The sequence below is a fragment of the Lissotriton vulgaris genome, chromosome 2_1 (genome assembly GCF_964263255.1).
Source record: "Lissotriton vulgaris chromosome 2_1, aLisVul1.2, whole genome shotgun sequence".
NCBI classification, from domain to species: domain Eukaryota; kingdom Metazoa; phylum Chordata; class Amphibia; order Caudata; family Salamandridae; genus Lissotriton; species Lissotriton vulgaris.
The window spans coordinates 1,109,600,714-1,109,623,815 of record NC_141687.1 but is presented as its reverse complement, the minus strand read 5'-3'; positions in this window follow the sequence as shown (position 1 = coordinate 1,109,623,815).

Below are 23,102 nucleotides of genomic sequence, written 5' to 3'. Positions count from 1 at the left end.
TGTTCAGCGCATGCAGCAGCAGTGCAAGCTTCCTGCTCCCAGATACAGAGCATGTTCAGCGCAGGCAGCAGCAGTGCAAGCTTCCTGCTCTCTTATACAGAGCATGTTCAGCGCAGGCAGCAGCAGTGCAAGCTTCCTGCTCTCAGAGACAGAGCATGTTCAGCGCAGGCAGCAGCAGTGCAAGCTTCCTGCTCTCCTATAAAGAGCATGTTCAGCGCAGGCAGCAGCAGGGCAAGCTTTCTGTTCTCAGATACAGAGAATGTTCGGCGCAGGCAGCAGCAGTGCAAGCGTCCTTCTCTCAGACACAGAGCATGCTCAGCACAGGCAGCAGCAGTGCAAACTTCCTGCTCTCAGACACAGAGCATGTTTGGCACAGGCAGCAGCAGGACAAGCTTCCTGCGCCCAGATACAGAGCATGTTCAGCGCAGGCAGCAGCAGTGCAAGTGTCCTGCTCTCAGATACAGCGCATGTTCAGCGCAGGCAGCAGCAGGACAAGCTTCCTGTGCCCAGATCCAGAGCATGTTCAGCGCAGGCAGCAGCAGTGCAAGCTTCCTGCTCCCAGATACAGAGCATGTTCAGGGCAGGCAGCAGCAGTGCAAGCTTCCTGCTCTCAGATACAGAGCATGTTCAGCGCAGGCAGCAGCAGGTCAAGCTTCCTGAGCCCAGATACAGAGCATATTCAGCGCAGGCAGCAGCAGTGCAAGTGTCCTGCTCTCAGATACAGAGCATGTTCAGCGCAGGCAGCAGCAGGACAAGCTTCCTGTGCACAGATACAGAGCATGTTTAGCGCAGGCAGCAGCAGTGCAAGCTTCCTGCTCCCAGATACAGAGCATGTTCAGCGCAGGCAGCAGCAGTGCAAGCTTCCTGCTCTCTTATACAGAGCATGTTGAGCGCAGGCAGCAGCAGGGCAAGCTTTCTGTTCTCAGATACAGAGAATGTTCAGCACAGGCAGCAGCAGTGCAAGCATCCTTCTCTCAGACACAGAACATGCTCAGTGCAGGCAGCAGCAGTGCAAGCTTCCTGCTCTCAGAGACAGAGCATGTTCCGCGCAGGCAGCAGCAGTGCAAGCTTCCTCCTCTCTTATAAAGACAATGTTCAGTACAGGCAGCAGCAGTGCAATCTTCCTGCTCTCTTATAAATAGCATGTTCAGTGCAGGCAGCAGCAGGGCAAGCTTTCTGTACTCAGATACAGAGCATGTTCAGCGCCGGCAGCAGCAGTGCAAGCTTCCTGCTTCTTATACAGAGCATGTTCAGCGCTGGCAGCAGCAGTGCAAGCTTCCTGCTCTCAGATACAGAGCATGTTCAGCGCAGGCAGCAGCAGTGCAAGTTTCCTTCTCTCAGAGACAGAGCATGTTCAGCGCAGGCAGCAGCAGTGCAAGCTTCCTGCTCTCCTATAAAGAGCATGTTGAGCGCAGGCAGCAGCAGGGCAAGCTTTCTGTTTTCAGATACAGAGAATGTTCAGCACAGGCAGCAGCAGTGCAAGCATCCTTCTCTCAGACACAGAACATGCTCAGTGCAGGCAGCAGCAGTGCAAGCTTCCTGCTCTCAGATACAGAGCATGTTCAGCGCAGGCAGCAGCAGTGCAAGCTTCCTCCTTTTGAGCCTGAGAGGTACCTGAGGGGCCAGTCCTATGTTTTTAGAGCCCAGAGGAGGCTCAAGGGGACAGTTGTTTATTTCTGCAGAGCCTGTGAGGCTCCCACGATTGGCCCATCTTGCTTGCACCAGTTGCCCAGCACTTTGTGGGCAACTGCCACGTTTAGGCCCCCTGACATTGGACACAGGGCATCCTAGCCCCAACAAGGCCAGAGGGCCTAGGGACAGTCACAGGTGGTGACTTACGTGAGTTTGGCGCAATTGTTATTGTTACACCTCTGAATGAATGTCATGCATTGCACCATGTGTTATGTTCTTACACCCCTACAGGTATTGTAATACTTAGGTGGTTGTTTTCTCCCTAGTACAGGTGGTGCTAGTGAGGTCCTGGTTACCAGTGATTACTGGTTGTGTGCTATTTTGTGCTAATGTAATTTTACATTCTAAGTGCTATTTCTGAAAGTGTTACTTCTGATTCCTGACAGTGGTCCAGGTGGCCCTGTCTTGTAATATCCCCTGTAAATTCTGCCCGTGCCCCTGGCACATTGTAAAGTGTGTGTTTTATCTAATGTGTTTTGGTGTAATACAAAGGCAATTTTTATATATAACCTTGTGTGGAGTTTCCTTTGTGGTGGGCCTTGGGTGTTGTTGCTGGGGTGCGTCCGCAAATACTTAACTCACATCGCCTCCAAGTTTAGCCTTGCTGCTCGCGCCACGTTACCTTGAGGGTGAGTAGGGGTTATCTTGGCGTGTAACTCCCTTGCCCTGACTTAGGAGTGGTGGTCTCTGACTGACTTTGGCGCAAGCCCTGGCCAGACAGGGATCCCATTTCTAACACCATCCCATCAACGCCCAATCTCCCTCGTCTAGATGTACAGACTCGGAGATCTTATGTAGCTTGGAAATGGCCTGGAAGACTGTCAGAGTGTTGTCTGGGATGGTGCAGTGAGCTAAAAAACGGTGTTGGATCTAGCCCTGATCTTTTGACTGGGTGAGAGCTTTCTGCTTAATTCAGAGACTCTGTCCCTCACCACCCCTTTTTGTAAATATACTGGAATGAAAATGCAGCAGCTCGATTGAATCAGTGTACACACTCCACCTCTGTCTGCAAGTATGACATCAAGAGCAACTCTATTCTGAAGTGTCATAAATTGATTGGACTGGAGCTCAGCAGTCAAGTTACTAAGGGCACCAGCAGTTTCGACTATGGTGGACTCAACCACTTTCGTCAACTGGCGAATGTTCCTGCTGTTAGCCATCGGTCCCCAGAACGGCAGAAAACACTTAAAGAAATTCCCCAACTCTTGCCCTGTGGTATTTTCCTTACTGAAGACACCTCAAGCAACTCTCGTCTTATGGTAATCTGCCGCAGCTGTAAAAGTGGGAGGCAACAGGAAAGAAACAAAACATGTGCCCGAGAAATCAGGGGGCAACCATGTATACGCTTTATCGTAACAGATGAAATAGGTACCCTTAGCTGCTCGGAATGCTGGGGAAGTCTGAGACGAAAATACATAAGTCTCAGTGCAGACACTCTAGCCTAACTGAGCTCTCGGATTCTTGCCATTACCCTGCAGACAATAGCGACCCTGATGGGGCACTATCCAAATCGGTGGAGAACTCTTCGCTCGCTGGTTAACACTCAGACTAACTCCATATCCAGTAACGTTCCAACCAATGTATGCTTGTGTCTCATCTCTCGGGATAGTCTCATACGAACTAATACCCCTAATCATGTCGACTATACCCTTGACCAAAGCACTATTCTTCGGATTATCTTTCGCTGAACGTTGGGGATAGACACTATGAACGTAAATGAACATCGTTCTATATGCCCAAATAGAACCATTGTAGCTGAAAGGCAAAACCAAGTAAGGAATACCTTTACCGGTCATATGGGGCATTAGGCCACAAATCCAACAATTTGTCGTGTTCATAACTAGCTGGTGTTGGTGCAGAAGTTGAATAAAGGAATTGTTAGCAAATTCCCATCTTCTAACTATTTCATGTTCGGGCAGAGGGTGAAAAGAATGAGAAGAAATAGTAGGAGGAGGTATGGGTTGCGTAGTGGGCATAAACGTCACTTTAAAAGAGAATGTCACATAACCAATTATAAATATCATTAAGTTAAGCAACATGAATAGACACAATATTAAAAATCGTTTCCGAGTCATCAGTTTGCAAATTTTGCTCTTAAAGCTTATTGTCTCAACAGGTCTCTCCATCTCGAAAAACTCCATCCTCACTAATATGCTGCTCGCGGTGGTAGGGTGTTCTATGCTAAGAAATGCCTCTGTCAGCCCAGGGCAACTCCCTTAGGCCAACCAGAACCTTCGACCTGGTGTCTCCGGCTTGCACTCCAAAGACTTCGGCAACTGCGACCCTACACCTGAACCCGGATGACGGTTCGAAAAAAAAAATCACAGTAGTTCCTCGGAGGAGAGTTAACCTGCAAACAAAAAAATCATTAAAAGGAACTTTACACTTTTATTAGTCCAGCGACTCTTGGTCGCAAATTATAACGGTCTTTGCCAGGCAATGTCTGTTCACGAAATAAAAGTTCAGGCTCAGTAGTGTTCAAACGGTTCACTGGAGGCACAGCTTCTTGAAGAAGATCGACACTTTCTTGCTCAGTGTTCGTTCCAATCAAACGAGCATCGCTGAATGGCAGAAAACGAGGCACGGTCTCAGTCTCAGAGTCTAGAAGTCCCTTCTGGACCCACCGGTCGTACAGCAGAGGCAAAGGAGCCCTTTTGCAATGTACGCCGTGGATCCGGTTCTTTTTACCGTGCACTCGTACTTTCGGAACGGGTCGACAACAAAACAAGGTAGGGTCCTGTCCAGTGGGGCTGCTCGTTCTTGCTCCGCTGAAAATGTTTGACAAGGACCCAGCTTCCAAGTTTCAATGGCGTGTCCTGGATCTTCAGACGCCTGTGGTAGGGTATTGTGAACCTGTTGATGCAAAACACGCAATTTAGCCGTCAATTCATACAAGTAGTCGAGCAACACAGGATGTTCAATCTCACTGAATTTTGTCAGCCTAGGCACACCTCAAATGTTCGCCGGGCAGCCAAAAACTATTTCATACGGACTCAAACCCATTCGTGAATGCACAGTCATTCTAGTGAACAGGAGGGCTAGGGGCAAAGCATCTGGCCATTGTAAACCAGAGCTCGCTTGAATTTTGGCCAATTTTAATTTAAGGGTGCCATTGTAGCACTCGACTAAACCAGCTGATTGGGGGTGATTTGCAGCGTGGAACTTCTGCCGTATTCCTAACCCGTCACACACTCTCTTCATCACTTGACCCACAAATTCACTCCCATTGTCACTCCAGATCATTCTCGGCAAACCAAATCTAGGGAAGAACTCTTTGATAAGGGCTTTCGCTGTGGACAAGGCGGTATTGTCCTTCAAAGGGTAAGCTTCCACCCATCTAGAAAAAGAGCAAACAACCACCAACACATACTTTAGGTTGTTGCACCTCTCCATGTGGATGAAATCTAGCTGCAAAGCCTCAAACGGATACGTTGGAGGAGCAAAATGACCAGCTGGAGGTGGAATTCCCTTACCAGGATTGTACATCAAACACACCATACAGTTCTTAACCAGATTCTCTGCACACTTAGGAATTCCAGCATTCTGCCAAACCGGGGCCAACAACTTGCAAATCCCTTTCACGCTGATATGTGCCATTCCATGAGCCATTGTAACCACTGGAAGTACATACGCATCGGGTAACAACCATCTTTGATGCTCTGACAAATGAATCCAATAACCATTCGAATCCAATCTACCCTTACTCTCTCTCCATTCATTCAACTCTTTCTATGTAGCTTCAGCTTGGATGGATTTCACACTCTCAATCGTATCTTCACACATACTTCTATCTGAAACCCATCTCGCCGGACCTGCAACATACATTCGGCTCATCACATTTCTCGCAGTTTCTTTCGCGACTTCATCTGCAAACGCATTACCACGACCAACATCATCCGTAACTTTCTTATGCGCACTGCATTTCACAATTGCTACTTGCAATGGCAAAGTAAGTGATTCAAGAAGTTCATTCACCAACTGTCCATGCTGGATCTTAGTCCCATGCGAAGTCAGGAACCCACGCTCACTCCACAAACATCCAAAACTATGAGCCACACCAAACGCATACTGGCTGTCGGTATACACAGTCACTCGTTTTCCTTAAACCAACACACACGCTCTTGTTAATGAAATCAACTCTACTGCTTGCGCTGAATTATGTGGGATACATGCAGCTTCACCAATCGTATGCAAAGTCGTAACAGCATATGCCGCAGTCGTATCACCATTCGGAAGCTTGAAGCACGAACCATCAACCCACAAGGTACCATCACACTCTAGAATAGGAGTATCCCTAAGGTCTATCCTCCCTTTCGTTTTTCCTCGGTTCTGAGGAAACAATCATGTTGGTCAGTGTCATCTGTCTCAGCTGAAATCGGCAACAACGTGGCTGGATTCAACGTGTTGCATCTCTTAATATGCACATAACTCGCTAACAAGGTCAATTCGTAACCCGACAACCGAGCACTAGTTAAGTGCTGTGTCTTGGTATGATTCAACAAGGTATCCACTGCATGTGGAACCATCACGATCAGTGTATTGTCCATAACCAAACCAGCAGACTGTCGAATTGAAACAGCCGCTGCTGCTGTAGCTCTCAAACAACTCGGCAATGCTCTAGCCACCGGATCCAAAGTCTTCAAAACCAGCTGTGACTGGTTTTCCCCCCACCCTGCACCCTGCACCCTGAGACAAAGGGATTTTGCTGTATAAGAAGGGGCTGTGTCCCCACACAAATTGTCCTTAGTTCTGCTTGTGGATCTTTGCCAGAGGGGCTGCTGCTGCTGCTGGGGCCAGGAGGACCGCCACTTGGACTGTCTCCCTGCCTGGAGACCCAGTGTGCTGGCTCTGGCCCTGCCTTGCCCCTCTGCCTGCCTCCAGACCCTGCTGGAGCTTTGCTGTGCCTGGAGGCGCGCTGACTTTGATTTATAGCGCTAGGCGCGCTTTTATTGCCTTGTAGCGCTGAGCGCGCTTATCCTTTGCTCCCAGAGCGCTTGGGAGCACTTTATTGACATTGCCGGTGCCCACCCGGCATCAGAGCCGATTTGCCGATTTTTGGCGAGCGAGTGCCCACCTCGCTTTATCTTTTAATTTAAGGCCGGTGCCTACCCGGCATTGCCCCGTGTTATTTTATTTATTTACGAGCCGGTGCCCACCCGGCATTGCCCTGTGATCACCGCCGCAGCACCGGGCCGAGAGGAAGCAGCCTGCCGCGTCATAGCCCGGCCGCGCTGGGATTGGCCCAGGCGGTCGAGCCTCCCGCCGCGTCATCAGGGGAGGAGAGCGGAACCAGGAAGCAGCTTGCAGCGTCTCGCCGAGGCTCCCCGTGAGGAGAGAGGAGCCCCGCGCTGCTGCTGCTAGGAGGCTCCCGTGTGAAGAGGAGAGCCCCGCCCGCCACGAGACAGCCGGTGAGTGAGGCAGAAGGGAGGGGCGCCGGGACACATTGTCAGTGTCCACCCCCTCTCGCGCCCATTGATAGAGTGAAGCCACGAGGGCTTCAAAGCGGCATACCTTTGTTTCTGAGCGGCCCCGGTTGGCAGAGGGCCGCTCCAACGTGGGCAGCATTTCTTTATTTTGAGAGCCACGAGGCTCTGAGGGGTCATTCTGTTCTTTGAGCCCGAGAGGCTCCACCCGCCCGCATTGGTTCTTTAGAGCCCCGAGTGGCTCAGGGCATTCCCGATCCCGAGCCCAGCGAGGCTCATCACCCACATCGAGTTTGAGCCCTGAGAGAGGCTCTGGGGCAATTCATTATCCTGAGAGCGCTGAAGCTCTAGATTGCGCATTGCTTGGCGAGCCCCTGAGAGGCTCCTTGTCCACTTTGTTCTTGAGCCCTCCTGGCTCCAACGTTTGCCCAGTTCTGTTTAACAACTGTCCAGCACTTAGTGGACAGTTGCTGCGTTTAGGCTTTGTGTTTGTGCTGCCTGCACAGACCCCCTGACACTGAGACTCAGAGCATTCCGCCCCTTTCGAGGCCAGTTGGCCTGAGGGACATTTTGAGTGTTGTGCTATGTGCAACCCGCGCATTGTGATTTCTTTGTATGTCATTCTTGCGCAATATGTTCTAATCTGCGCCTCTGTGTTTAATAACTCATGTGCAATTGTTGATGTCCCACTTTACGTTTATCCCCTTTGATAGGTGTGCCCTGCATAGAGGATTGTTGACGTCCCACTTTATGTTTAGGTTTCCTTCCCTTTGCTAAGAGTGAATTGCTTAGGTGTTGGTATTCCTTCCTTAGGTCCTGACGAGAAGGTCCTCGTTACCTGCGTGATTTCCTACAGTGTTTTAGGGTTGCGTAGGAGGTATTTACTCTTTTCCAGTGATTACTGGATGTGTGTTGCATTTACAATTTTGGTGCTAATCATTCTATGTTTATGTCCTAAGTGTATACCTACCAGTATTATTTTCTAACAAGTGCCTACCCCTGACAGTGGTCCATGTGGCCCTGTCCTGTACATAATTCCCCTTGTAAATTCTGCCCGTGCCCCTGGCACATTGTAAAGTTTGCGTGTGTTATCTAATGTGTTTATATTACAATACAAAGGCTATTTTTTTATATATAACCTTGTGTGGAGTTTTCCTTTGTGGTGGGCCTTGGGTGTTGTTGCTGGGGTGCGTGCGCAAATACTTAACTCATACCGCCTCCAAGTTTAGCCTTGACTGCTTGCGCCACGTTACCTAGAGGGTGAGCAGGGGTTACCTTGGTGTGTGACTCCCTTGCCCTGACCTTAGGAATGGTGATCCCTGACTGACCTTGACGCAAGTCTTGGCCAGCCAGGGTCCCGTTTCTAACATTCGCCATAAGTGGAAAGAGTCAAACGTTGCCGGCCGGGCTTTCTTCTTGAACAGTTTCACTTCGAGATTATCTAAAATCTCTGTTTCAAAGCTCCCATAACGGGGCCACTGTAGGACACCGTCCTTCCTAGTGTATTTAACCCACTTTTCATTATAGGCGATGGGGCCCACTCCATGTTTTACGTAGAGCTCATAGGTCGGAGTTCCAATCGGAGGAACTGGACACGAATCCTCCAATCGGTAATCCCTAGTACAACCAAAACCAAATATCTTTCCAAGTCTGCTAAGACCAGGCATCTTCACTCACTAGTCTAGCTTCAAACTTCAAAGGAAATCTTAAAACGATAGTCTTGTGAATACACAAGTCCCTCTGCTTTGGAGCCTGCAGGTACCAAATCAAAGCGATCCTGAAGGATACCCAAACAAAACTAAGGACTGGGAGACGCTCTACTCATACTTAACTGAAATGTCGATGGCGTCACCAGAAGACCCGTCTATTGTCTCGCTCTACAAATCGTCTAATGGCTCCAAGACAGGGCGACAGTCAGGGCAGCAGTCCTTCGTAGCCTTCGAAAGCGGGGAACCTCCCAGCAAAGACTTTCGGACCACGACGACGTACAGGGGTCGATGAAATGGCAGGCCTTCCTCCAGAATTTCCACACGAAGCTCCTCACGATCTTCAGGCTTGGACCGGTACCGCTGAAGTCGCCCTACCTTGGGCGCCAACTGAAGAACCGGGTTTTAGAACCCAGCGGCACCAGGGATAACGCCCAATGTCTTCGGATTCCCCTGCCTCGGCAAACAGAGACACGGGACACTTCTTGATGACGTCAAAGACCAAGTTTATTTGCTGCAACCAGGAACAGAGGTCTATGAAGCACAATACGGGTGGTTCGCTAGAGACTGTACAAATTCAAGGAGCGGAGCATCGTCTTTTATGCTAAAATTCACATTCCTGGCTAGCATCGATTACATACAAACTGGCCAATAGAAACATGACATTTCAAAAGTATCGCATGATGACAATCCCACTTTCCGTTGTCCAGACCACCAGAAATGACCAAACACATTTCAATATTCCTGTTCGATCAGGCCGGACAAACCCATCATAAAGACCTCAACCCAAATCAGTGATTAAGCCATAAAGGAAGGAACAGAAACAGATGAGAAGCAAGATAGAGGGGTGTGTGTGTGTACCATAAACTCAGCAATGTTCTGCTCTTTGATTTTTATCCGACCAGCTGCTTAACAAGGAACTGGCTCATCAAGGTCAGCCTCGGGCAAGGGAGTCAGTTCGGCCAGGTCACGCAAAAGTCAGCTAAGGTGTAAGTGTCCTAAGGACTCGTTCGGCCATAGTCATCGGCCTATGTGAGGGCAACAACACAAATTGGCTGCGCACACAAAATGGAACCCGAGGGTTCAAACGAAACCCCTGAATACGTAGTGTTCTCATTGATCGATTATGACGAAAACACTAGTACACACCGCACTCGTGATTTGCGTTCCTTTGATACCAAAATCGTCTATATCCGACGACCTTTATTGAGCGGGTTCAGAATCTACGAACCCAGACCCTCGAACTACGGAACCACAAGGTCATGTTCAGCACAGGCAGCAGCAGGGCAAGCTTCCTTCTCTACGACAAAGAACATGATCAGCACAGGCAGCAGCAGGGCAGGTTTCCTTCTCTCAGACACAGATCAAGTTCAGCACAGGCAGCAGCAGGGCAAGCTCCTTCTCTCAGACACAGATCATGTTCAGCACAGGGCGCAGCAGGGCAGGTTTCCTTCTCTCAGACACAGAGCATGACACAGAGCATGTTTAGCACAGGCAGCAGCAAGGCAAGCTTCTTTCTCTCAGACGCAGAGCATGTTCAGCACAGGCAGCAGCAGGGCTAACTTCCTGCACCCAGATACAGAGCATGCTCAGCTCAGGCAGCAGCGGGACAAGCTTCCTGTGCCCAGATACAGAGCATGTTCAGTGCAGGCAGCCGCGGGCAAGCTTCCTGCTCTCAGAAACAGAGCATGTTCAGTGCAGGCAGCAGCAGTGCAAGCTTCCTGTTCTCTTATACAGAGAATGCTCAGCGCAGTCAGCAGCAGGACAAGCTTCCTGCTCTCAAAATCAGAGCATGATCAGCGGAGGCAGCAGCAGTGCAAGCTTCCTACTCTCAGATACAGAGCATGCTCGGCACAGGCAGCAGGACAAGTTTCCTGCACCCCGATACAGAGCATGTTCAGCACACGCAACAGCAGTGCAAGCTCCCTGCACCCAGATACAGAGCATGTTCAGCGCAGGCAGCAGCAGTGCAAGCTTCCTGTTCTCTTATACAGAGCATGTTCAGCGCAGGCAGCAGCAGGACAAGCTTCCTGCCCCCAGATACAGAGCATGTTCAGCGCAGGCAGCAGCAGGGCAAGCTTCCTGCTCCCAGATACAGAGCATGTTCAGCGCAGGCAGCAGCAGGGCAAGCTTCCTGCTCTCAGATGCAGAGCATGTTCAGCGCAGGCAGCAGGAGTGCAAGTTTCCTGCTCTCTTATACAGAGCATGTTCAGCGCAGGCAGCAGCAGTGCAAACTTCCTGCTCTCACATACAGAGCATGTTCTGTGCAGGCAGGAGCAGGGCAAGCTACCCGCGCTCAGATACAGAGCATGTTCAGCGCAGGCAGCAGCAGGGCAAGCTTCCTGCTCTCAGATGCAGAGCATGTTCAGCGCAGGCAGCAGGAGTGCAAGTTTCCTGCTCTCTTATACAGAGCATGTTCAGCGCAGGCAGCAGCAGTGCAAACTTCCTGCTCTCTCATACAGAGCATGTTCTGTGCAGGCAGGAGCAGGGCAAGCTACCTGCACTCAGATACAGAGCATGTTCAGCACCTGCGGCAGCAGTGCAAGCTTCCTGCAATAAGATACAGAGCATATTCAGCACAGGCAGCAGCAGGGCAAGCTTCCTTCTCTCAGACACAGAGCATGTTCGGAAAGAAGCAGGTCAAGGTTCCTGCTCTCAGACACAGAGAATGTTCAGTTCAGGCTGCAGCAGGCCAAGCTTCCTGCTCTCATTCACAGGTCATGTTCAGCACAGGCAGCAGCAGGGAAGGCATCCTTCTCTCAGTCACAGGTCATGTTCAGCACAGGCATCAGCAGAGCAAGCTTTCTGTACTCAGATACAGAGCATGTTCAGCGCAGGAAGCAGCATTGCATACATCCTTCTCTCAGACAAAGAGCATGTTCAGCACAGGCAGCAGCAGTGCAAGCTTCCTGCTCTCTCTATAAAGAGCATGTTCAGAGCAGGCAGCAGCAGGGCAAGCTTTCTGTACTCGGATACAGAGAATTTTCAGCGCAGGCAGCAGCAGTGCATACATCCTTCTCTCAGACACAGAGCATGTTCAGCGCAGGCAGCAGCAGTGCAAACATCCTTCTCTCAGACACAGAGCATGTTCAGCGCAGGCAGCAGCAGTGCAAACATCAAGCTTCCTGTGCCCAGATACAGAGCATGTTCAGCACACGCAACAGCAGTGCAAGCTCCCTGCTCCCAGATACAGAGCATGTTCAGCGCAGGCAGCAGCAGTGCAAGCTTCCTGCTCTCTTATAAAGAGCATGTTTAGCGCAGGCAGCAACAGGGCAAGCTTCTAGCTCTCAGATACAGAGCATGTTCAGCGCAGGCAGCAGCAGTGCAAGCGTCCTTCTCTCAGACACAGAGCATGCTCAGCGCAGGCAGCAGCAGTGCAAGCTTCCTGCTCTCAGACACAGAGCATGTTCAGCACAGGCAGCAGCAGTGCAAGCTTCCTGCTCTCTTATAAAGAGCATGTTCAGCGCAGGCAGCAGCAGTGCAAGCTTCCTGCTCTAAGATACAGAGCATGTTCAGCGCAGGCAGCAGCAGTGCAAGCTTCCTGCTCTCTTATAAAGAGCATGTTCAGCGCAGGCAGCAGCAGGGCAAGCTTCCTGCTTTCAGATACAGGGCATGTTCAGCGCAGGCAGCAGCAGTGCAAGCTTCCTGCTCTCTTATAAAGAGCATGTTCAGCGCAGGCAGCAGCAGTTCAAGCTTCCTGATCTCTTATAAATAGCATGTTCAGCACAGGCAGCAGCAGGGCAAGCTTTCTGTACTCAGATACAGAGCATGTTCAGCACAGGCAGCAGTAGTGCAAGCTTCCTGCTCTCATATAAGAGCATTTCAGTACAGGCAGCAGCAGTGCAAGCTTCCTGCTCTCCTATAAAGAGCATGTTCAGCCCAGGCAGCAGCAGTGCAAGCTTCCTGCTCTCTTATACAGAGCATGTTCAGCGCAGGCAGCAGCAGGGCAAGCTTCCTGCTCTCAGATACAGAGCATGTTCGTCGCAGGCAGCAGCAGGACAAGCTTCCTGTGCCCAGATACAGAGCATGTTCAGCGCAGGCAGCAGCAGTGCAAGTGTCCTGCTCTCAGATACAGAGCATGTTCAGCGCAGGCAGCAGCAGGGCAAGCTTTCTGTACTCAGATACAGAGCATGTTCAGCGCAGGCAGCAGCAGTGCAAGCTTCCTGCTCTCTTATAAAGAGCATGTTCAGCGCAGGCAGCAGCAGTGCAAGCTTCCTGCTCTCTTATAAAGAGCATGTTCAGCGCAGGCAGCAGCAGGGCAAGCTTTCTGCTCTCAGATACAGAGCATGTTCAGCGCAGGCAGCAGCAGGGCAAGCTTTCTGTACTCAGATACAGAGCATGTTCAGCGCAGGCAGCAGCAGTGCAAGCTTCCTGCTCTCTTATAAAGAGCATGTTCAGCGCAGGCAGCAGCAGGGCAAGCTTTCTGCTCTCAGATACAGAGCATGTTCAGCGCAGGCAGCAGCAGGGCAAGCTTTCTGTACTCAGATACAGAGCATGTTCAGCGCAGGCAGCAGCAGTGCAAGCTTCCTGCTCTCTTATAAAGAGCATGTTCAGCGCAGGCAGCAGCAGTGCAAGCTTCCTGCTCTCTTATAAAGAGCATATTCAGTGCAGGCAGCAGCAGGGCAAGCTTTCTGTACTCAGATACAGAGCATGTTCAGCACAGGCAGCAGCAGTGCAAGCTTCCTGCTCTCTTATAAAGAGCATGTTCAGCGCAGGCAGCAGCAGGGCAAGCTTCCTGCTCTCAGATACAGAGCATGTTCAGCGCAGGCAGCAGCAGTGCAAGCTTCCTGCTCTCTTATAAAGAGCATGTTCAGTGCAGGCAGCAGCAGTGCAAGCTTCCTGCTCTCTTATAAAGAGCATGTTCAGTGCAGGCAGCAGCAGTGCAAGCTTCCTGCTCTCTTATAAAGAGCATGTTCAGCGCAGGCAGCAGCAGGGCAAGCTTTCTGTACTCAGATACAGAGCATGTTTAGCGCAGGCAGCAGCAGTGCAAGCTTCTTGCTCCCAGATACAGAGCATGTTCAGCACAGGCAGCAGCAGTACAAGCTTCCTGCGCCCAGATACAGAGCATGTTCAGTGCAGGCAGCAGCAGTGCAAGCTTCCTGCTCTCAGACACAGAGCATGTTCAGTGCAGGCAGCAGCAGTGCAAGCTTCCTGCTCTCTTATAAAGAGCATGTTCAGTACAGGCAGCAGCAGTGCAAGCTTCCTGCTCTCTTATACAGAGCATGTTCAGTGCAGGCAGCAGCAGTGCAAGCTTCCTGCTCTCAGACACAGAGCATGTTCAGCGCAGGCAGCAGCAGTGCAAGCTTCCTGCTCTCCTATAAAGAGCATGTTCAGCGCAGGCAGCAGCAGGGCAAGCTTTCTGTTCTCAGATACAGAGAATGTTCAGCGCAGGCAGAAGCAGTGCAAGCGTCCTTCTCTCAGACACAGAGCATGCTCAGCGCAGGCAGCAGCAGTGCAAGCTTCCTGCTCTCAGACACAGAGCATGTTCGGCACAGGCAGCAGCAGGCCAAGCTTCCTTCTCTCAAGATACAGAGCATGTTCACCGCAGGCAGCAGCAGGCCCTGCTTCCTTCTCTCAGACACAGGTCATGTTCAGCACAGGCAGCAGCAGGGAAGGCATCCTTTTCTCAGTCACAGGTTGAAGAACCAGGTTTTAGAGCCCAGCGGCGCCAGCGATAACGCCCGATGCCTTCGGATTCCCCTGCCTTGGCAAACAGAGACACGGGACAATTCGTGATGACGTCAAAGACCAAGTTTATTGGCTGCAACCAGGAACAGAGGTCTACGAAGCACAACACGGGTGGTTCGCTAGAGACTGCACAAATTCAAGGAGCGGCGCATCGTCTTTTATGCTAAAATTCACATTCCTGGCTAGCATTGATTACATACAAACTGGCCAATAGAAACATGACATTTCAAAAGTATCGCCTGACGACAATCCCACTTTCCCGTTGTCCAGCCTACCAGAAATGACCAAACACATTCCAATATTCCTGTTCGATCAGGCCGGACAAACCCATGATAAAGACCTCAACCCAAATCAGTGATTAAGCCATAAAGGAAGGAACAGAAACAGATGAGAAGCAAGATAGAGGGGTGTGTGTGTGTACCATAAACTCAGCAATGTTCTGCTCTTTGATTTTTATCCGACCAGCTGCTTAACAAGGAACTGGCTCATCAAGGTCAGCCTCGGGCAAGGGAGTCAGTTCGGCCAGGTCACGCAAAAGTCAGCTAAGGTGTAAGTGTCCTAAGGACTCGTTCGGCCATAGTCATCGGCCTATGTGAGGGCAACAACACAAATTGGCTGCGCACACAAAATGGAACCCGAGGGTTCAAACGAAACCCCTGAATACGTAGTGTTCTCATTGATCGATTATGACGAAAACACTAGTACACACCGCACTCGTGATTTGCGTTCCTTTGATACCAAAATCGTCTATATCCGACGACCTTTATTGAGCGGGTTCAGAATCTACGAACCCAGACCCTCGAACTACGGAACCACAAGGTCATGTTCAGCACAGGCAGCAGCAGGGCAAGCTTCCTTCTCTACGACAAAGAACATGATCAGCACAGGCAGCAGCAGGGCAGGTTTCCTTCTCTCAGACACAGATCAAGTTCAGCACAGGCAGCAGCAGGGCAAGTTCCTTCTCTCAGACACAGATCATGTTCAGCACAGGGCGCAGCAGGGCAGGTTTCCTTCTCTCAGACACAGAGCATGACACAGAGCATGTTTAGCACAGGCAGCAGCAAGGCAAGCTTCTTTCTCTCAGACGCAGAGCATGTTCAGCACAGGCAGCAGCAGGGCTAACTTCCTCTACCCAGATACAGAGCATGCTCAGCTCAGGCAGCAGCGGGACAAGCTTCCTGTGCCCAGATACAGAGCATGTTCAGTGCAGGCAGCCGCGGGCAAGCTTCCTGCTCTCAGAAACAGAGCATGTTCAGTGCAGGCAGCAGCAGTGCAAGCTTCCTGTTCTCTTATACAGAGAATGCTCAGCGCAGTCAGCAGCAGGACAAGCTTCCTGCTCTCAAAATCAGAGCATGATCAGCGGAGGCAGCAGCAGTGCAAGCTTCCTACTCTCAGATAGAGAGCATGCTCGGCACAGGCAGCAGGACAAGTTTCCTGCACCCAGATACAGAGCATGTTCAGCACACGCAACAGCAGTGCAAGCTCCCTGCACCCAGATACAGAGCATGTTCAGCGCAGGCAGCAGCAGTGCAAGCTTCCTGTTCTCTTATACAGAGCATGTTCAGCGCAGGCAGCAGCAGGACAAGCTTCCTGCCCCCAGATACAGAGCATGTTCAGCGCAGGCAGCAGCAGGGCAAGCTTCCTGCTCCCAGATACAGAGCATGTTCAGCGCAGGCAGCAGCAGGGCAAGCTTCCTGCTCTCAGATGCAGAGCATGTTCAGCGCAGGCAGCAGGAGTGCAAGTTTCCTGCTCTCTTATACAGAGCATGTTTAGCGCAGGCAGCAGCAGTGCAAACTTCCTGCTCTCACATACAGAGCATGTTCTGTGCAGGCAGGAGCAGGGCAAGCTACCCGCGCTCAGATACAGAGCATGTTCAGCGCAGGCAGCAACAATGCAATCTTCCTGCTCTCTCATACAGAGCATGTTCTGTGCAGGCAGGAGCAGGGCAAGCTACCTGCACTCAGATACAGAGCATGTTCAGCACCTGCGGCAGCAGTGCAAGCTTCCTGCAATAAGATACAGAGCATATTCAGCACAGGCAGCAGCAGGGCAAGCTTCCTTCTCTCAGACACAGAGCATGTTCGGAAAGAAGCAGGTCAAGGTTCCTGCTCTCAGACACAGAGAATGTTCAGTTCAGGCTGCAGCAGGCCAAGCTTCCTGCTCTCATTCACAGGTCATGTTCAGCACAGGCAGCAGCAGGGAAGGCATCCTTCTCTCAGTCACAGGTCATGTTCAGCACAGGCATCAGCAGAGCAAGCTTTCTGTACTCAGATACAGAGCATGTTCAGCGCAGGAAGCAGCATTGCATACATCCTTCTCTCAGACAAAGAGCATGTTCAGCACAGGCAGCAGCAGTGCAAGCTTCCTGCTCTCTCTATAAAGAGCATGTTCAGAGCAGGCAGCAGCAGGGCAAGCTTTCTGTACTCGGATACAGAGAATTTTCAGCGCAGGCAGCAGCAGTGCATACATCCTTCTCTCAGACACAGAGCATGTTCAGCGCAGGCAGCAGCAGTGCAAACATCCTTCTCTCAGACACAGAGCATGTTCAGCGCAGGCAGCAGCAGTGCAAACATCAAGCTTCCTGTGCCCAGATACAGAGCATGTTCAGCACACGCAACAGCAGTGCAAGCTCCCTGCTCCCAGATACAGAGCATGTTCAGCGCAGGCAGCAGCAGTGCAAGCTTCCTGCTCTCTTATAAAGAGCATGTTTAGCGCAGGCAGCAACAGGGCAAGCTTCTAGCTCTCAGATACAGAGCATGTTCAGCGCAGGCAGCAGCAGTGCAAGCGTCCTTCTCTCAGACACAGAGCATGCTCAGCGCAGGCAGCAGCAGTGCAAGCTTCCTGCTCTCAGACACAGAGCATGTTCAGGGCAGGCAGCAGCAGTGCAAGCTTCCTGCTCTCTTATAAAGAGCATGTTCAGCGCAGGCAGCAGCAGTGCAAGCTTCCTGCTCTCAGATACAGAGCATGTTCAGCGCAGGCAGCAGCAGTGCAAGCTTCCTGCTCTCTTATAAAGAGCATGTTCAGCGCAGGCAGCAGCAGGGCAAGCTTCCTGCTCTCAGATACAGAGCATGTTCAGCGCAGGCAGCAGCAGTGCAAGCTTCCTGCTCTCTTATAAAGAGCATGTTCAGCGCAGGCAGCAGCAGTGCAAGCTTCCTGCTCTCTTATAAATAGCATGTTCAGCGCAGGCAGCAGCAGGGCAAGCTTTCTGTACTCAGATACAGAGCATGTTCAGCACAGGCAGCAGTAGTGCAAGCTTCCTGCTCTCATATAAGAGCATTTCAGTACAGGCAGCAGCAGTGCAAGCTTCCTGCTCTCCTATAAAGAGCATGTTCAGCCCAGGCAGCAGCAGTGCAAGCTTCCTGCTCTCTTATACAGAGCATGTTCAGCGCAGGCAGCAGCAGGGCAAGCTTCCTGCTCTCAGATACAGAGCATGTTCATCGCAGGCAGCAGCAGGACAAGCTTCCTGTGCCCAGATACAGAGCATGTTCAGCGCAGGCAGCAGCAGTGCAAGTGTCCTGCTCTCAGATACAGAGCATGTTCAGCGCAGGCAGCAGCAGGGCAAGCTTTCTGTACTCAGATACAGAGCATGTTCAGCGCAGGCAGCAGCAGTGCAAGCTTCCTGCTCTCTTATAAAGAGCATGTTCAGCGCAGGCAGCAGCAGTGCAAGCTTCCTGCTCTCTTATAAAGAGCATGTTCAGCGCAGGCAGCAGCAGGGCAAGCTTTCTGTACTCAGATACAGAGCATGTTCAGCGCAGGCAGCAGCAGTGCAAGCTTCCTGCTCTCTTATAAAGAGCATGTTCAGCGCAGGCAGCAGCAGGGCAAGCTTTCTGCTCTCAGATACAGAGCATGTTCAGCGCAGGCAGCAGCAGGGCAAGCTTTCTGTACTCAGATACAGAGCATGTTCAGCGCAGGCAGCAGCAGTGCAAGCTTCCTGCTCTCTTATAAAGAGCATGTTCAGCGCAGGCAGCAGCAGGGCAAGCTTTCTGCTCTCAGATACAGAGCATGTTCAGCGCAGGCAGCAGCAGGGCAAGCTTTCTGTACTCAGATACAGAGCATGTTCAGCGCAGGCAGCAGCAGTGCAAGCTTCCTGCTCTCTTATAAAGAGCATGTTCAGCGCAGGCAGCAGCAGTGCAAGCTTCCTGCTCTCTTATAAAGAGCATATTCAGTGCAGGCAGCAGCAGGGCAAGCTTTCTGTACTCAGATACAGAGCATGTTCAGCACAGGCAGCAGCAGTGCAAGCTTCCTGCTCTCTTATAAAGAGCATGTTCAGCGCAGGCAGCAGCAGGGCAAGCTTCCTGCTCTCAGATACAGAGCATGTTCAGCGCAGGCAGCAGCAGTGCAAGCTTCCTGCTCTCTTATAAAGAGCATGTTCAGTGCAGGCAGCAGCAGTGCAAGCTTCCTGCTCTCTTATAAAGAGCATGTTCAGTGCAGGCAGCAGCAGTGCAAGCTTCCTGCTCTCTTATAAAGAGCATGTTCAGCGCAGGCAGCAGCAGGGCAAGCTTTCTGTACTCAGATACAGAGCATGTTTAGCGCAGGCAGCAGCAGTGCAAGCTTCTTGCTCCCAGATACAGAGCATGTTCAGCACAGGCAGCAGCAGTACAAGCTTCCTGCGCCCAGATACAGAGCATGTTCAGTGCAGGCAGCAGCAGTGCAAGCTTCCTGCTCTCAGACACAGAGCATGTTCAGTGCAGGCAGCAGCAGTGCAAGCTTCCTGCTCTCTTATAAAGAGCATGTTCAGTACAGGCAGCAGCAGTGCAAGCTTCCTGCTCTCTTATACAGAGCATGTTCAGTGCAGGCAGCAGCAGTGCAAGCTTCCTGCTCTCAGACACAGAGCATGTTCAGCGCAGGCAGCAGCAGTGCAAGCTTCCTGCTCTCCTATAAAGAGCATGTTCAGCGCAGGCAGCAGCAGGGCAAGCTTTCTGTTCTCAGATACAGAGAATGTTCAGCGCAGGCAGAAGCAGTGCAAGCGTCCTTCTCTCAGACACAGAGCATGCTCAGCGCAGGCAGCAGCAGTGCAAGCTTCCTGCTCTCAGACACAGAGCATGTTCGGCACAGGCAGCAGCAGGCCAAGCTTCCTTCTCTCAAGATACAGAGCATGTTCACCGCAGGCAGCAGCAGGCCCTGCTTCCTTCTCTCAGACACAGGTCATGTTCAGCACAGGCAGCAGCAGGGAAGGCATCCTTTTCTCAGTCACAGGTTGAAGAACCAGGTTTTAGAGCCCAGCGGCGCCAGCGATAACGCCCGATGCCTTCGGATTCCCCTGCCTTGGCAAACAGAGACACGGGACAATTCGTGATGACGTCAAAGACCAAGTTTATTGGCTGCAACCAGGAACAGAGGTCTACGAAGCACAACACGGGTGGTTCGCTAGAGACTGCACAAATTCAAGGAGCGGCGCATCGTCTTTTATGCTAAAATTCACATTCCTGGCTAGCATTGATTACATACAAACTGGCCAATAGAAACATGACATTTCAAAAGTATCGCCTGACGACAATCCCACTTTCCCGTTGTCCAGCCTACCAGAAATGACCAAACACATTCCAATATTCCTGTTCGATCAGGCCGGACAAACCCATGATAAAGACCTCAACCCAAATCAGTGATTAAGCCATAAAGGAAGGAACAGAAACAGATGAGAAGCAAGATAGAGGGGTGTGTGTGTGTACCATAAACTCAGCAATGTTCTGCTCTTTGATTTTTATCCGACCAGCTGCTTAACAAGGAACTGGCTCATCAAGGTCAGCCTCGGGCAAGGGAGTCAGTTCGGCCAGGTCACGCAAAAGTCAGCTAAGGTGTAAGTGTCCTAAGGACTCGTTCGGCCATAGTCATCGGCCTATGTGAGGGCAACAACACAAATTGGCTGCGCACACAAAATGGAACCCGAGGGTTCAAACGAAACCCCTGAATACGTAGTGTTCTCATTGATCGATTATGACGAAAACACTAGTACACACCGCACTCGTGATTTGCGTTCCTTTGATACCAAAATCGTCTATATCCGACGACCTTTATTGAGCGGGTTCAGAATCTACGAACCCAGACCCTCGAACTACGGAACCACAAGGTCATGTTCAGCACAGGCAGCAGCAGGGCAAGCTTCCTTCTCTACGACAAAGAACATGATCAGCACAGGCAGCAGCAGGGCAGGTTTCCTTCTCTCAGACACAGATCAAGTTCAGCACAGGCAGCAGCAGGGCAAGTTCCTTCTCTCAGACACAGATCATGTTCAGCACAGGGCGCAGCAGGGCAGGTTTCCTTCTCTCAGACACAGAGCATGACACAGAGCATGTTTAGCACAGGCAGCAGCAAGGCAAGCTTCTTTCTCTCAGACGCAGAGCATGTTCAGCACAGGCAGCAGCAGGGCTAACTTCCTGCACCCAGATACAGAGCATGCTCAGCTCAGGCAGCAGCGGGACAAGCTTCCTGTGCCCAGATACAGAGCATGTTCAGTGCAGGCAGCCGCGGGCAAGCTTCCTGCTCTCAGAAACAGAGCATGTTCAGTGCAGGCAGCAGCAGTGCAAGCTTCCTGTTCTCTTATACAGAGAATGCTCAGCACAGTCAGCAGCAGGACAAGCTTCCTGCTCTCAAAATCAGAGCATGATCAGCGGAGGCAGCAGCAGTGCAAGCTTCCTACTCTCAGATACAGAGCATGCTCGGCACAGGCAGCAGGACAAGTTTCCTGCACCCAGATACAGAGCATGTTCAGCACACGCAACAGCAGTGCAAGCTCCCTGCACCCAGATACAGAGCATGTTCAGCGCAGGCAGCAGCAGTGCAAGCTTCCTGTTCTCTTATACAGAGCATGTTCAGCGCAGGCAGCAGCAGGACAAGCTTCCTGCCCCCAGATACAGAGCATGTTCAGCGCAGGCAGCAGCAGGGCAAGCTTCCTGCTCCCAGATACAGAGCATGTTCAGCGCAGGCAGCAGCAGGGCAAGCTTCCTGCTCTCAGATGCAGAGCATGTTCAGCGCAGGCAGCAGGAGTGCAAGTTTCCTGCTCTCTTATACAGAGCATGTTCAGCGCAGGCAGCAGCAGTGCAAACTTCCTGCTCTCACATACAGAGCATGTTCTGTGCAGGCAGGAGCAGGGCAAGCTACCCGCGCTCAGATACAGAGCATGTTCAGCGCAGGCAGCAACAATGCAATCTTCCTGCTCTCTCATACAGAGCATGTTCTGTGCAGGCAGGAGCAGGGCAAGCTACCTGCACTCAGATACAGAGCATGTTCAGCACCTGCGGCAGCAGTGCAAGCTTCCTGCAATAAGATACAGAGCATATTCAGCACAGGCAGCAGCAGGGCAAGCTTCCTTCTCTCAGACACAGAGCATGTTCGGAAAGAAGCAGGTCAAGGTTCCTGCTCTCAGACACAGAGAATGTTCAGTTCAGGCTGCAGCAGGCCAAGCTTCCTGCTCTCATTCACAGGTCATGTTCAGCACAGGCAGCAGCAGGGAAGGCATCCTTCTCTCAGTCACAGGTCATGTTCAGCACAGGCATCAGCAGAGCAAGCTTTCTGTACTCAGATACAGAGCATGTTCAGCGCAGGAAGCAGCATTGCATACATCCTTCTCTCAGACAAAGAGCATGTTCAGCACAGGCAGCAGCAGTGCAAGCTTCCTGCTCTCTCTATAAAGAGCATGTTCAGAGCAGGCAGCAGCAGGGCAAGCTTTCTGTACTCGGATACAGAGAATTTTCAGCGCAGGCAGCAGCAGTGCATACATCCTTCTCTCAGACACAGAGCATGTTCAGCGCAGGCAGCAGCAGTGCAAACATCCTTCTCTCAGACACAGAGCATGTTCAGCGCAGGCAGCAGCAGTGCAAACATCAAGCTTCCTGTGCCCAGATACAGAGCATGTTCAGCACACGCAACAGCAGTGCAAGCTCCCTGCTCCCAGATACAGAGCATGTTCAGCGCAGGCAGCAGCAGTGCAAGCTTCCTGCTCTCTTATAAAGAGCATGTTTAGCGCAGGCAGCAACAGGGCAAGCTTCTAGCTCTCAGATACAGAGCATGTTCAGCGCAGGCAGCAGCAGTGCAAGCGTCCTTCTCTCAGACACAGAGCATGCTCAGCGCAGGCAGCAGCAGTGCAAGCTTCCTGCTCTCAGACACAGAGCATGTTCAGCGCAGGCAGCAGCAGTGCAAGCTTCCTGCTCTCTTATAAAGAGCATGTTCAGCGCAGGCAGCAGCAGTGCAAGCTTCCTGCTCTCAGATACAGAGCATGTTCAGCGCAGGCAGCAGCAGTGCAAGCTTCCTGCTCTCTTATAAAGAGCATGTTCAGCGCAGGCAGCAGCAGGGCAAGCTTCCTGCTCTCAGATACAGAGCATGTTCAGCGCAGGCAGCAGCAGTGCAAGCTTCCTGCTCTCTTATAAAGAGCATGTTCAGCGCAGGCAGCAGCAGTGCAAGCTTCCTGCTCTCTTATAAATAGCATGTTCAGCGCAGGCAGCAGCAGGGCAAGCTTTCTGTACTCAGATACAGAGCATGTTCAGCACAGGCAGCAGTAGTGCAAGCTTCCTGCTCTCATATAAGAGCATTTCAGTACAGGCAGCAGCAGTGCAAGCTCCCTGCTCTCCTATAAAGAGCATGTTCAGCCCAGGCAGCA